Raw genomic sequence first — 12,409 nt, 5'->3', positions numbered from 1 at the left:
ATCAGAGGGAGCGCCTTTGCTCCGGCACAGGCGCTCCCTGTGATCGTATCTGCTTGAACCTGCTCCTCTCTGCAACATTGCAGGCTCCTGATGTGTTGATTCCAACACGAGAGGCCTAGAGCTATCATTCAACTTCCCCCCCCCCTGGTTATTTTGCATGTGGGCACACGCGCAAACACACGCACACAGTCAGGAAGTGGAATAGTTTGGGAAGCGATGTAGTGGAGGCAGGATCCATTCATAGCTTTAAGAAGAGGTATGGTGCAGGCAGAGTGACCCAGTAGCAGCCAGTGAAGAGGCGGGGCCAGGAGCTATGAATCGACCCCTGCAACCACAACTAGGTGAGTACAACTAGGTGAGGTGAGTACACAGTGGAGCAGGAAGAGAGGACCTAGTAGCGGTCGGTGAAGTGGCGAGGTCAGGAGCTATGACTCAACCCCTGCAACCACATGTAGAAGAGTACAAATAGGCGAGTACTGTTAGAAGTGGCGTTGAGTACAGTATGGAGACTAGTGGTGGTGGTAGAGGCAGCCAAGACATCAATGATGCAACAAGTACCTTCAAGTATACACTGGCAACTAATGCAAGGTCATGAGATGGCTGCCCCCCCCCTTCCCTCTCACCCCCTCCCCTACCCCCTCCCTGGTAAACATACCCTCTCATCAACACACAAGATGGCAGCTGATGTTATTAGTCATGGTGAAGCGATAAATCCGTAAGGTTGTGTAGCGTCTGTAACTAAGTTTATTCAGGTATACACACAGTTACATAGATTATCATACATAGCAGTATATGTGTAGAGACCTAGCATAACCCCCCAAAAAAGTCAGAGTGAATTATTTAGGGGAAAGAAAGTGTTGGACTTCAGAGATCTCTGGGAGCCACAATGTGTGGTTAGCACTAAACTCTCAGTCCCAATCATCACACACGTCTGAAACCTTCTGTGACCGAGTCTTCAATACCCTCACAGAACCCAGGGCTAATCTCCCAACCGCTCACATAATAGAACAGACCTGCAGTAGGCCTACTAGTCAACTAAGTACGACCTATTTACACTCTCTATGTACCTGCTCTCCCACATTTGTTTAAAGTTACATAAAGTACCTTTCTTAATGGCTCACGACTGACACTAATGACAACCTTAACACGTTTCACCATGAATTAAGAATTTTGGGGAATACCTACAGCCAAAGGTGAAAAATATATATTTTTTTGTATATTCTGTAGTGAGTAGGAAATTATTTTGTCACTATGACTCACGAAATCGTAATGACACGATTGCAAACAAACCATACCACGGGCGGGGATTGAACCCGCGATCAGAGTGTCTCAAAACTCCAGACCGTCGCGTTAGCCACTAGACCAGCTAGCCACAATAAGATTCACCCAACTAGGTATATTTCTACACCATAGGAAGGTTAGCATAGGCCACCACTGTGACGGTCTGGAGTTTTGAGACACACTGACCGCGGGTTCTATCCCCACCCGTGGTATGGTTTGTTTTGTCAAGGTCAGTGGTGGTTAGTGAAGCCACATGTACCTTACCTGACTCTCTTAACTTACCATGATTCCCATACTAGTGAAGCTGATACACCTGACTCAACCTACCATGATTCACCCCATCACTGAAGTACCTTACCTTTACCATACCTTAACATTTTTACGAGCTCTACAAAGGTCGAGGAGGAAGACAAAGGTCAGCTGAGTATATTAACAGTGCAATATACCAGCTGAGTATACTAACAGTGCAATATACCAGCCGAGTATACTAACAGTGCATTATACCAGCCGAGTATAATAACAGTGCAATATACCAGCCGAGTATACTAACAGTGCAATATACCAGCCGAGTATACTAACAGTGCAATATACCAGCCGAGTATACTAACAGTGCAATATACCAGCCGAGTATACTAACAGTGCAATATACCAGCCGAGTATATTCAATATTGGCATTTTAACTTTTTCTATATGTCTAAATAATTTGTATTTAGCGCGTTATAGGCGCGTTATAGGCCTACATTGGCGAGAAATTAAAGAGATTTAACACTAGGCTTATTCTTTCTTCCCCTCATCCCCTGCCGGGCGAGACGTACCCCTTAAACGAGAACAAAAGGATTACGACAGTAGGCCTACTGGCCTGGGCCAGGCTAAGCCTCCCTACACTACCAGTTTTATTCATTTTATGATTTTTCGCCTCACGTAGTACCGGGTGAGGATTATTATTATTATTATTACAATCAAGGGGGAAGCGCTAAACCCGGAGGATTATACAGCGCCTGGGGGGGTATGTGGAAGGCATTCAGGCTTAATTTGGGGAACTGGAGCACAGATCCAATTCCCTAAATCAAGAGCCCCTCACCAACATCAAGGAACCTTCCTTGAGGGGACCGGGTGAGGAGTAGTTGTATTTACAGTGGTAGTAATAACAGGTACAGTAAATTACACGAGTGTAGGTAACCAGGTTACTAGTAGTTACAGTAATGGTAGTTACAGTAGTAGTGGTACAGTAGTGGTAGTAGTAGCAGCAGCAGCAGTTACAGTAGTATTAGTAGCAGCAGCAGCAGTTACAGTAGTAGTAGTAGCAGCAGCAGCAGTTACAGTAGTATCAGTGGAGGTAACTAGGTTACTAGTTACAGTAACAGTAATGGTAGTAGTTACAGTAGTAGTGGTACAGTAGTGGTAGTAGTAGTAGCAGCAGCAGCAGTTACAGTAGTAGTAGTAGCAGCAGCAGCAGTTACAGTAGTATCAGTGGAGGTAACTAGGTTACTAGTTACAGTAACAGTAATGGTAGTAGTTACAATAGTAGTAGTACAGAAGTGGTAGTAGTAGTAGTAGTAGCAGCAGCAGCAGTTACAGTAGTAGTAGTAGCAGCAGTTACAGTAGTAGTAGTAGCAGCAGCAGCAGCAGTTACAGTAGTATCAGTGGAGGTAACTAGGTTACTAGTTACAGTAACAGTAATGGTAGTAGTTACAATAGTAGTACAGAAGTGGTAGTAGTAGTAGTAGTAGTAGTAGTAGTAGCAGCAGCAGCAGCAGCAGTTACAGTAGTAGTAGTAGCAGCAGTTACAGTAGTAGTAGTAGCAGCAGTTACAGTAGTAGTAGTAGCAGCAGCAGCAGTTACAATAGTAGTAGTAGTAGCAGCAGCAGCAACAGTTACAGTAGTATCAGTGGAGGTAACTAGGTTACTAGTTACAGTAACAGTAATGGTAGTAGTTACAATAGTAGTAGTACAGAAGTGGTAGTAGTAGTAGTAGTAGCAGCAGCAGCAGTTACAATAGTAGTAGTAGTAGTAGCAGCAGCAACAGTTACAGTAGTATCAGTGGAGGTAACTAGGTTACTAGTTACAGTAACAGTAATGGTAGTAGTTACAATAGTAGTAGTACAGAAGTGGTAGTAGTAGTAGTAGTAGTAGTAGTAGTAGTAGTAGTAGTAGCAGCAGCAGCAGCAGCAGTTACAGTAGTAGTAGTAGCAGCAGTTACAGTAGTAGTAGTAGCAGCAGTTCCAGTAGTAGTAGTAGCAGCAGCAGCAGCAACAGTTACAGTAGTATCAGTGGAGGTAACTAGGTTACTAGTTACAGTAACAGTAATGGTAGTAGTTACAATAGTAGTAGTACAGAAGTGGTAGTAGTAGTAGTAGCAGCAGCAGCAGTTACAGTAGTAGTAGCAGCAGCAGCAGTTACAGTAGTAGTAGCAGCAGCAGTTACAGTAGTAGTAGTTACAGTAGTATCAGTGGAGGTAACTAGGTTACTACTAGTAGTAGTATAGTACTTTAGCAGCAGTAGAAGTAGCAGTAGTACGAGTGTAGGTAACAAGGTTACTAAGTGATGTAGGAAGTGTGGGTACCTGCGACCAGGTCCCAGACCAAACCTAAGTCAATTCTCCAGAGAATGTAAATCGAGGCTGTCACGTCATTTATATTCATTGGAAGTCTGGCTGACACGGGGGATCTATCTTTATACACTTCCACATTTACATCTCATACTTGTGACACACCTGTAGCTAGTACCCCCCTCAAGGAAGGTTCCTTGATGTTGGTGAGGGGCTCTTGATTTAGGGAATTGGATCTGTGCTCCAGTTCCCCAAATTAAGCCTGAATGCCTTCCACATCCCCCCCCCAGGCGCTGTATAATCCTCCGGGTTTAGCGCTTCCCCCTTGATTGTAATAATAATAATGTAGCTAGTACCTGGTGCTGCTACCCTCTCCAGCCTCACCATCACACTGGCAAAACCCCTGTTGCTACCAGCACACTGGTAGGTCCAGCCCAGGCTACAAGCCCAGGCTACAAGCCCAGGCTACCCAGGCTACAAGCCCAGGCTACCTGCCAGGCTACCTCCCAGGCTACAAGCCCAGGCTACCTGCCAGGCTATAAGCCCAGGCTACCTCCCAGGCTACAAGCCCAGGCTACCTCCCAGGCTACAAGCCCAGGCTACCTCCCAGGCTACAAGCCCAGGCTACCTCCCAGGCTACAAGCCCAGGCTACAAGCCCAGGCTACCTCCCAGGCTACCTCCCAGGCTACAAGCCCAGGCTACCTGCCAGGCTACAAGCCCAGGCTACCTGCCAGGCTACCTCCCAGGCTACAAGCACAGGCTACCTGCCAGGCTACAAGCCTAGGCTACCTCCCAGGCTATAAGCCCAAGCTACAAGCCCAGGCTACCTCCCAGGCTACAAGCCCAGGCTACCTGCCAGGCTACAAGCCCAGGCTACCTCCCAGGCTACAAGCCCAGGCTACCTGCCAGGCTACCTCCCAGGCTATAAGCCCAGGCTACAAGCCCAGGCTACCTCCCAGACTATAAGCCCAGGCTACAAGCCCAGGCTACCTCCCAGGCTATAAGCCCAGGCTACAAGCCCAGGCTACCTCACAGGCTACCTCCCAGGCTATAAGCCCAGGCTACCTCCCAGGCTACCTCCCAGTATATAAGCCCAGGCTACAAGCCCAGCCTACCTCCCAGGCTACAAGCCCAGGCTACCTCCCAGGCTACAAGCCCAGGCTACCTCCCAGGCTACAAGCCCAGCCTACCTCCCAGGCTACAAGCCCAGCCTACCTCCCAGGCTACAAGCCCAGGCTACTACAAGGCCCAGGCGGCAGGTAGCTGCTGCCTGCCGCCTGGCTGCTAGGTAAGGCTTATAATACAAAGTGTACATGGGCTATCACGTGAGCGGGTGTACAGTATCATGTAGCAGCGTACATGGTCTATCATCCACCCCAGAGTAACCTGACACTACCACCACTACCAGTACTACTAGCTCCAGTACCACCACTATCACCACTACTAGCTCCAGTACCGACACTATCACCACTACCGGTACTACTAGCTCCAGTACCGCCACTATCACCACTACTAGCTCCAGTACCGCCACTATCACCACTACTAGCTCCAGTACCGCCACTATCACCACAACCAGTACTACTAGCTCCAGTACCGCCACTATCACCACCACAACCAGTACTACTAGCTCCAGCACCGCCACTATCACCACCACAACCAGTACTACTAGCTCCAGTACCGCCACTATCACCAACACAACCGGTACTACTAGCTCCAGTACCGCCACTATCACCACCACAACCAGTACTACTAGCTCCAGTACCGCCACTATCACCACTACCGGTACTAGCTCCAGTACCGCCACTATCACCACCACTACCGGTACTACTAGCTCCAGTACCGCCACTATCACCACTACCAGTACTACTAGCTCCAGTACCGCCACTATCACCACCACTACCAGTACTGCTAGCTCCAGTACCGCCACTATCACCACCACTAACAGTACTGCTAGCTCCAGTACCGCCACTATCACCACCACAACCAGTACTACTAGCTCCAGTACCGCCACTATCACCACCACTACTAGCTCCAGTACCGCCACTATCACCACTACTAGCTCCAGTACCGCCACTATCACCACTACTAGCTCCAGTACCGCCACTATCACCACCACTACCAGTACTACTAGCTCCAGTACCGCCACTATCACCACCACTACCAGTACTACTAGCTCCAGTACCGCCACTATAACCACTACCGGTACTACTAGCTCCAGTACCACCACTACCAGTACTACTAACTCCAGTGCCGCCACTATCACCACCACTACCAGTACTGCTAGCTCCAGTACCGCCACTATCACCACCACTACCAGTACTACTAGCTCCAGTACCGCCACTATCACCACCACTAACAGTACTACTAGCTCCAGTACCGCCACTATCACCACAACCAGTACTACTAGCTCCAGTACCGCCACTATCACCACCACAACCAGTACTACTAGCTCCAGTACCGGCTCCAGTACCGCCACTATCACCACTACTAGCTCCAGTACCGCCACTATCACCACCACTACCAGTACTACTAGCTCCAGTACCGCCACTATCACCACCACTACCAGTACTACTAGCTCCAGTACCGCCACTATCACCACCACTACCAGTACTACTAGCTCCAGTACCGCCACTATCACCACCACTACCAGTACTACTAGCTCCAGTACCGCCACTATCACCACCACTACCAGTACTACTAGCTCCAGTACCGCCACTATAACCACCACTACCAGTACTACTAGCTCCAGTACAGCCACTATCACTACTACCAGTACTACTAGCTCCAGTACCGCCACTATCACCACCACTACCAGTACTACTAGCTCCAGTACCGCCACTATCACCACCACTACCGGTAATACTAGCTCCAGTACCGCCACTACCACCACTACCAGTACTACTAGCTCCAGTACCGCCACTATCACCACCACTACCAGTACTACTAGCTCCAGTACCGCCACTATAACCACCACTACCAGTACTACTAGCTCCAGTACCGCCACTATCACCACTACTACTAGCTCCAGTACCGCCACTATAACCACCACTACCAGTACTACTAGCTCCAGTACCGCCACAACTACCACCACCAGTACCACTGACTGTCAGCAAGCTGAGATACGCAGACAGCAATAACAGGCCTGTCTGAGGAAGGGAGATGAAGGAAGCAACAGGGTCCTACCTTAAACTACAATCATCCTTCCCTGGGTCCTTCCCTCGTGGACACTTATCATACCTAATGTTAAAACTGTGTATTGAATTTGCCTCTTTCCCTTCCTCAAACCCGCAACCTGAAAAATTATTCCCTAACATCCGTGTGGCTCATCCGTGCCAACTATGCCTCGTGTTTCCGAAAGCCCACCCGTTTCTGTAGTTAAACAGTACAAGTATTTCGCATGTCGTGCTCATGTATCCCCTGGTCCCGCACAGCTCAGTCCCCTTAGCTCCAGGACTAATCTTGTTGTAAATCTTCGGATCTTTGATTGTTTTCGTGTAGGCTTCAATCAGGCGAAGGCTCAATATCCATCCTGTGGATGGTAGTGGCTAGTTTATTGTGCACCTCATATCCATCCTGTGGATGCTACATACTCCACGATAGGCCTAGCATACACTCGCGTATAGGCCTACAAGATTCTTTACAGAGGTTTCTGAAGGCAGTTCCCATATACTGAAGATGCTACTCCAAACATGTGCACCTCTAATGATATGTTAGGCGTGATGTTCACCCCAAGACCCTTCTCCTTGAGAGGTATTTACAGCCTGGCTTCTCTAGCTGTGTCCCTTATCTCCATCTCTTTGCTGCCTTCATTTCTGAACTACCAACGTGCTGTACTTGGGTTGAACTCGAGTAGCTACTTGTTGGACCACTTGTAGCTTGTTTCACCTACCACAGAGTTCCGGCATCAAACAGACGCAGTTTAACAGGTAAAGCTAAAAACAACTCATAGAAAACCTTATCTAATCTTAAACCATCTATAACTGGAAAAATAAAACCTACAATACGGTGGTTGCGATAATCTGTAACCCAATACAGTGGTTCAACATTATATAACCCCATAATATCGTGGTGCAACAACCTGCAACCCCATATCGTGGTGCAACAACCTGCAACCCCATATCGTGGTGCAACACTCCACAACCACACAACACCGTGGCTGCAACACTCCACAACCACACAACACCGTGGCTGCAACACTCCACAACCACACAACACCGTGGCTGCAACACTCCACAACCACACAACACCGTGGCTGCAACACTCCACAACCACACAACACCGTGGCTGCAACACTCCACAACCACACAATACCGTGGCTGCAACACTCCACAAACACACAATATCGTGGCTGCAACACTCCACAACCACACAATACCGTGGCTGCAACACTCCACAACCACACAATACCGCGGCTGCAACACTCCACAAATACACAACACCGCGGCTGCAACACTCCACAACCACACAACACCGTGGCTGCAACACTCCACAACCACACAACACCGTGGCTGCAACACTCCACAACCACACAACACCGTGGCTGCAACACTCCACAACCACACAATACCGTGGCTGCAACACTCCACAACCACACAATACCGTGGCTGCAACACTCCACAACCACACAACACCGTGGCTCTACTCTCGGTGCATTCTGACACCACCATGTACTCTCGGTGCATTCTGACACCACCATGTACTCTCGGTGCATTCTGACACCACCATGTACTCTCGGTGCATTCTGACAACACCGTGTACTCTCGGTGCATTCTGACAACACCGTGTACTCTCGGTACAATCGGACAACACCGTGTACTCTCGGTACAATCGGACAACACCGTGTACTCTCGGTACAATCGGACAACACCGTGTACTCTCGGTACAATCGGACAACACCGTGTACTCTCGGTACAATCGGACAACACCGTGTACTCTTGATGCATTACAACCGTCGTGAGAGCCTGTGATAGGCATTTAGAGTCTTGCCACAACCTAGGCTCTGTATGCACGCCGTACTTCCTGAGCCCGGCCAACCAGGATGCCGCTGGCCCACACATCCATCACAACCTAGTTGATCTGAACCAGTTACACATGAATCACCAACCCCCCCCAAACTCAGTGCTAGACCAGGCAATTAGACCACGCCTCAACGTCATTCGATAAGCCCCTTCCCTTGACTAGGAGGGAAGGGGTAGAGATCAAGCCCCCTTACCTCAGGGGATAGGGGATCCTTCCCCCAGGGGCAGCAGACACACAGGCAATAAACATGACCAATTAATCAATATTATCAATACACGTCTATAAGTTAGACAAACATCTTCGGGATGTTTAAAACGACTGACACCCGGGAGTGGTGGTAGTGCTGGTTGGTGGTGGTAGTAGAGTAGGAAATAGTGCTGGTTGGTGGTGGTAGTAGAGTAGGTAATAGTGCTGGTTGGTGGTGGTAGTAGAGTAGGTAATAGTGCTGGTTGGTGGTGGTAGTAGAGTAGGTAATAGTGCTGGTTGGTGGTGGTAGTAGAGTAGGTAATAGTGCTGGTTGGTGGTGGTAGTAGAGTAGGTAATAGTGCTGGTTGGTGGTGGTAGTGGTTGTAGCAATAACTCTGGCTAGTTGTAGCAGCAGGGATGGTGGTTGTGATGGTGGAGCATGGTAGTGGTGGTGACTATCATTTGTTGGAAGCAGCAGCAGCAGCAGCAGAGTAGTAGTTTTATATTTAGATTTTGCAGTCCAAGTGTCTAGTTTACTGTGTACCTCATATCCATCCTGTGGATGGTAGTGGCTAGTTTACTGTGCACCTCATATCCATCCTGTGGATGGTAGTGGCTAGTTTACTGTGCACCTCATATCCATCCTGTGGATGGTAGTGGCTAGTTTACTGTGTACCTCATATCCATCCTGTGGATGGTAGTGGCTAGTTTATTGTGTACCTCATATCCATCCTGTGGATGGTAGTGGCTAGTTTATTGTGCACCTCGTATCCATCCTGTGGATGGTAGTGGCTAGTTTATTGTGTACCTCATATCCATCCTGTGGATGGTAGTGGCTAGTTTACTGTGTACCTCATATCCATCCTGTGGATGGTAGTGGCTAGTTTATTGTGCACCTCGTATCCATCCTGTGGATGGTAGTGGCTAGTTTATTGTGCACCTCATATCCATCCTTATGAAGAAAGATTACATTCACTTGTTAGACGAAGAATGAGGGGAGACCTGATCGAAGTGTATAAGTGGAAGATAGGTATTAATAAAGGGAATATTAATAAGGTCTTGAGGATATCTCTCCAAGAGAGAACCCGCAGTAATGGATTTAAATTAGATAAGTTTAGATTTAGAAAGGACATAGGAAAGGTTAGTTTATTGTCCACCTCATATCCATCCTGTGGATGGTAGTGGCTAGTTTACTGTGCACCTCATATCCATCCCATGGATGGTAGTGGCTAGTTTATTGTGTACCTCATATCCATCCTGTGGATGGTAGTGGCTAGTTTACTGTGTACCTCATATCCATCCTGTGGATGGTAGTGGCTAGTTTATTGTGCACCTCGTATCCATCCTGTGGATGGTAGTGGCTAGTTTATTGTGTACCTCATATCCATCCTGTGGATGGTAGTGGCTAGTTTATTGTGTACCTCATATCCATCCTGTGGATGGTAGTGGCTAGTTTACTGTGCACCTCATATCCATCCTGTGGATGGTAGTGGCTAGTTTACTGTGCACCTCATATCCATCCTGTGGATGGTAGTGGTTAGTTTATTGTGCACCTCATATCCATCCTGTGGATGGTAGTGGCTAGTTTATTGTGCACCTCATATCCATCCTGTGGATGGTAGTGGCTAGTTTGTGTACCTCATATGCATCCTGTGGATAGTAGTGGCTAGTTTATTGTGCACCTCATATCCATCCTGTGGATGGTAGTGGCTAGTTTGTGTACCTCATATGCATCCTGTGGATAGTAGTGGCTAGTTTGTGTACCTCATATCCATCCTGTGGATGGTAGTGGCTAGTTTATTGTGCACCTCATATCCATCCTGTGGATGGTAGTGGCTAGTTTATTGTGCACCTCATATCCATCCTGTGGATGGTAGTGGCTAGTTTGTGTACCTCACATCCATCCTGTGGATGGTAGTGGATAGTTTGTGTACCTCTTATCCATCCTGTGGATGGTAGTGGCTAGTTTGTGTACCTCACATCCATCCTGTGGATGGTAGTGGCTAGTTTATTGTGTACCTCATATCCATCCTGTGGATGGTAGTGGCTAGTTTATTGTGCACCTCATATCCATCCTGTGGATGGTAGTGGCTAGTTTATTGTGTACCTCATATCCATCCTGTGGATGGTAGTGGCTAGTTTATTGTGCACCTCATATCCATCCTGTGGATGGTAGTGGCTAGTTTGTGTACCTCATATCTATCCTGCGGATAACTAAAGAATAAATGGAAACACAATAGGCCCAGGAACTAGACCCCAAGAGGGTAACATGAGTACATTTGAGTACACATTAACAATTTATACTGATTGTTGATTGTGTAGAGATGGTTGTACCTGGAGTAAAGTGATTATGTCGAGATGATTGTACCTGGAGTAGTTATGTGATTGTGTAGAGATGGTTGTACCTGGAGTAGTTAAGTGATTGTGTCGAGATGGTTGTACCTGGAGTAGTTAAGTGATTGTGTCGAGATGGTTGTACCTGGAGTAAAGTGATTATGTCGAGATGGTTGTACCTGGAGTAGTTAAGTGATTGTGTAGAGATGGTTGTACCTGGAGTAGTTAAGTGATTGTGTAGAGATGATTGTACCTGGAGTAGTTAAGTGATTGTGTAGAGATGGTTGTACCTGGAGTAAAGTGATTGTGTAGAGATGGTTGTACCTGGAGTAGTTAAGTGATTGTGTAGAGATGGTTGTACCTGGAGTAGTTAAGTGATTGTGTAGAGATGATTGTACCTGGAGTAGTTAAGTGATTGTGTAGAGATGGTTGTACCTGGAGTAGTTAAGTGATTGTGTAGAGATGGTTGTACCTGGAGTAGTTAAGTGATTGTGTAGAGATGATTGTACCTGGAGTAAAGTGATTGTGTAGAGATGGTTGTACCTGGAGTAGTTAAGTGATTGTGTAGAGATGGTTGTACCTGGAGTAAAGTGATTGTGTAGAGATGATTGTACCTGGAGTAAAGTGATTGTGTAGAGATGATTGTACCTGGAGTAAAGTGATTGTGTATAGATTATTGTACCTGGAGTAGTTAAGTGATTGTGTCGAGATGGTTGTACCTGGAGTAGTTAAGTGATTGTGTCGAGATGGTTGTACCTGGAGTAGTTAAGTGATTGTGTCGAGATGGTTGTACCTGGAGTAAAGTGATTATGTCGAGATGGTTGTACCTGGAGTAGTTAAGTGATTGTGTCGAGATGGTTGTACCTGGAGTAGTTAAGTGATTGTGTCGAGATGGTTGTACCTGGAGTAAAGTGATTATGTCGAGATGGTTGTACCTGGAGTAGTTAAGTGATTGTGTAGAGATGGTTGTACCTGGAGTAGTTAATTGTGTAGAGATGGTTGTACCTGGAGTAGTTAAGTAATTGTGTAGAGATGGTTGT

The 12,409-nt window shown here is 47.3% G+C and overlaps 1 protein-coding gene across 3 annotated transcripts in view; it reads right to left on the bottom strand.

Moving 5' to 3' along the window:
• Positions 1-12,409, bottom strand: part of LOC128704887 (uncharacterized) — a 179,646-nt gene that overhangs the window by 20,903 nt on the left and 146,334 nt on the right. The gene's annotated exons all lie outside the window — the stretch shown is intronic.

This window comes from Cherax quadricarinatus, chromosome 91 (assembly GCF_038502225.1).
Source record: "Cherax quadricarinatus isolate ZL_2023a chromosome 91, ASM3850222v1, whole genome shotgun sequence".
NCBI classification, from domain to species: domain Eukaryota; kingdom Metazoa; phylum Arthropoda; class Malacostraca; order Decapoda; family Parastacidae; genus Cherax; species Cherax quadricarinatus.
The sequence above is the reverse complement of the archived record's forward strand: the minus strand, read 5'-3'. Positions and strand labels throughout refer to the sequence as shown.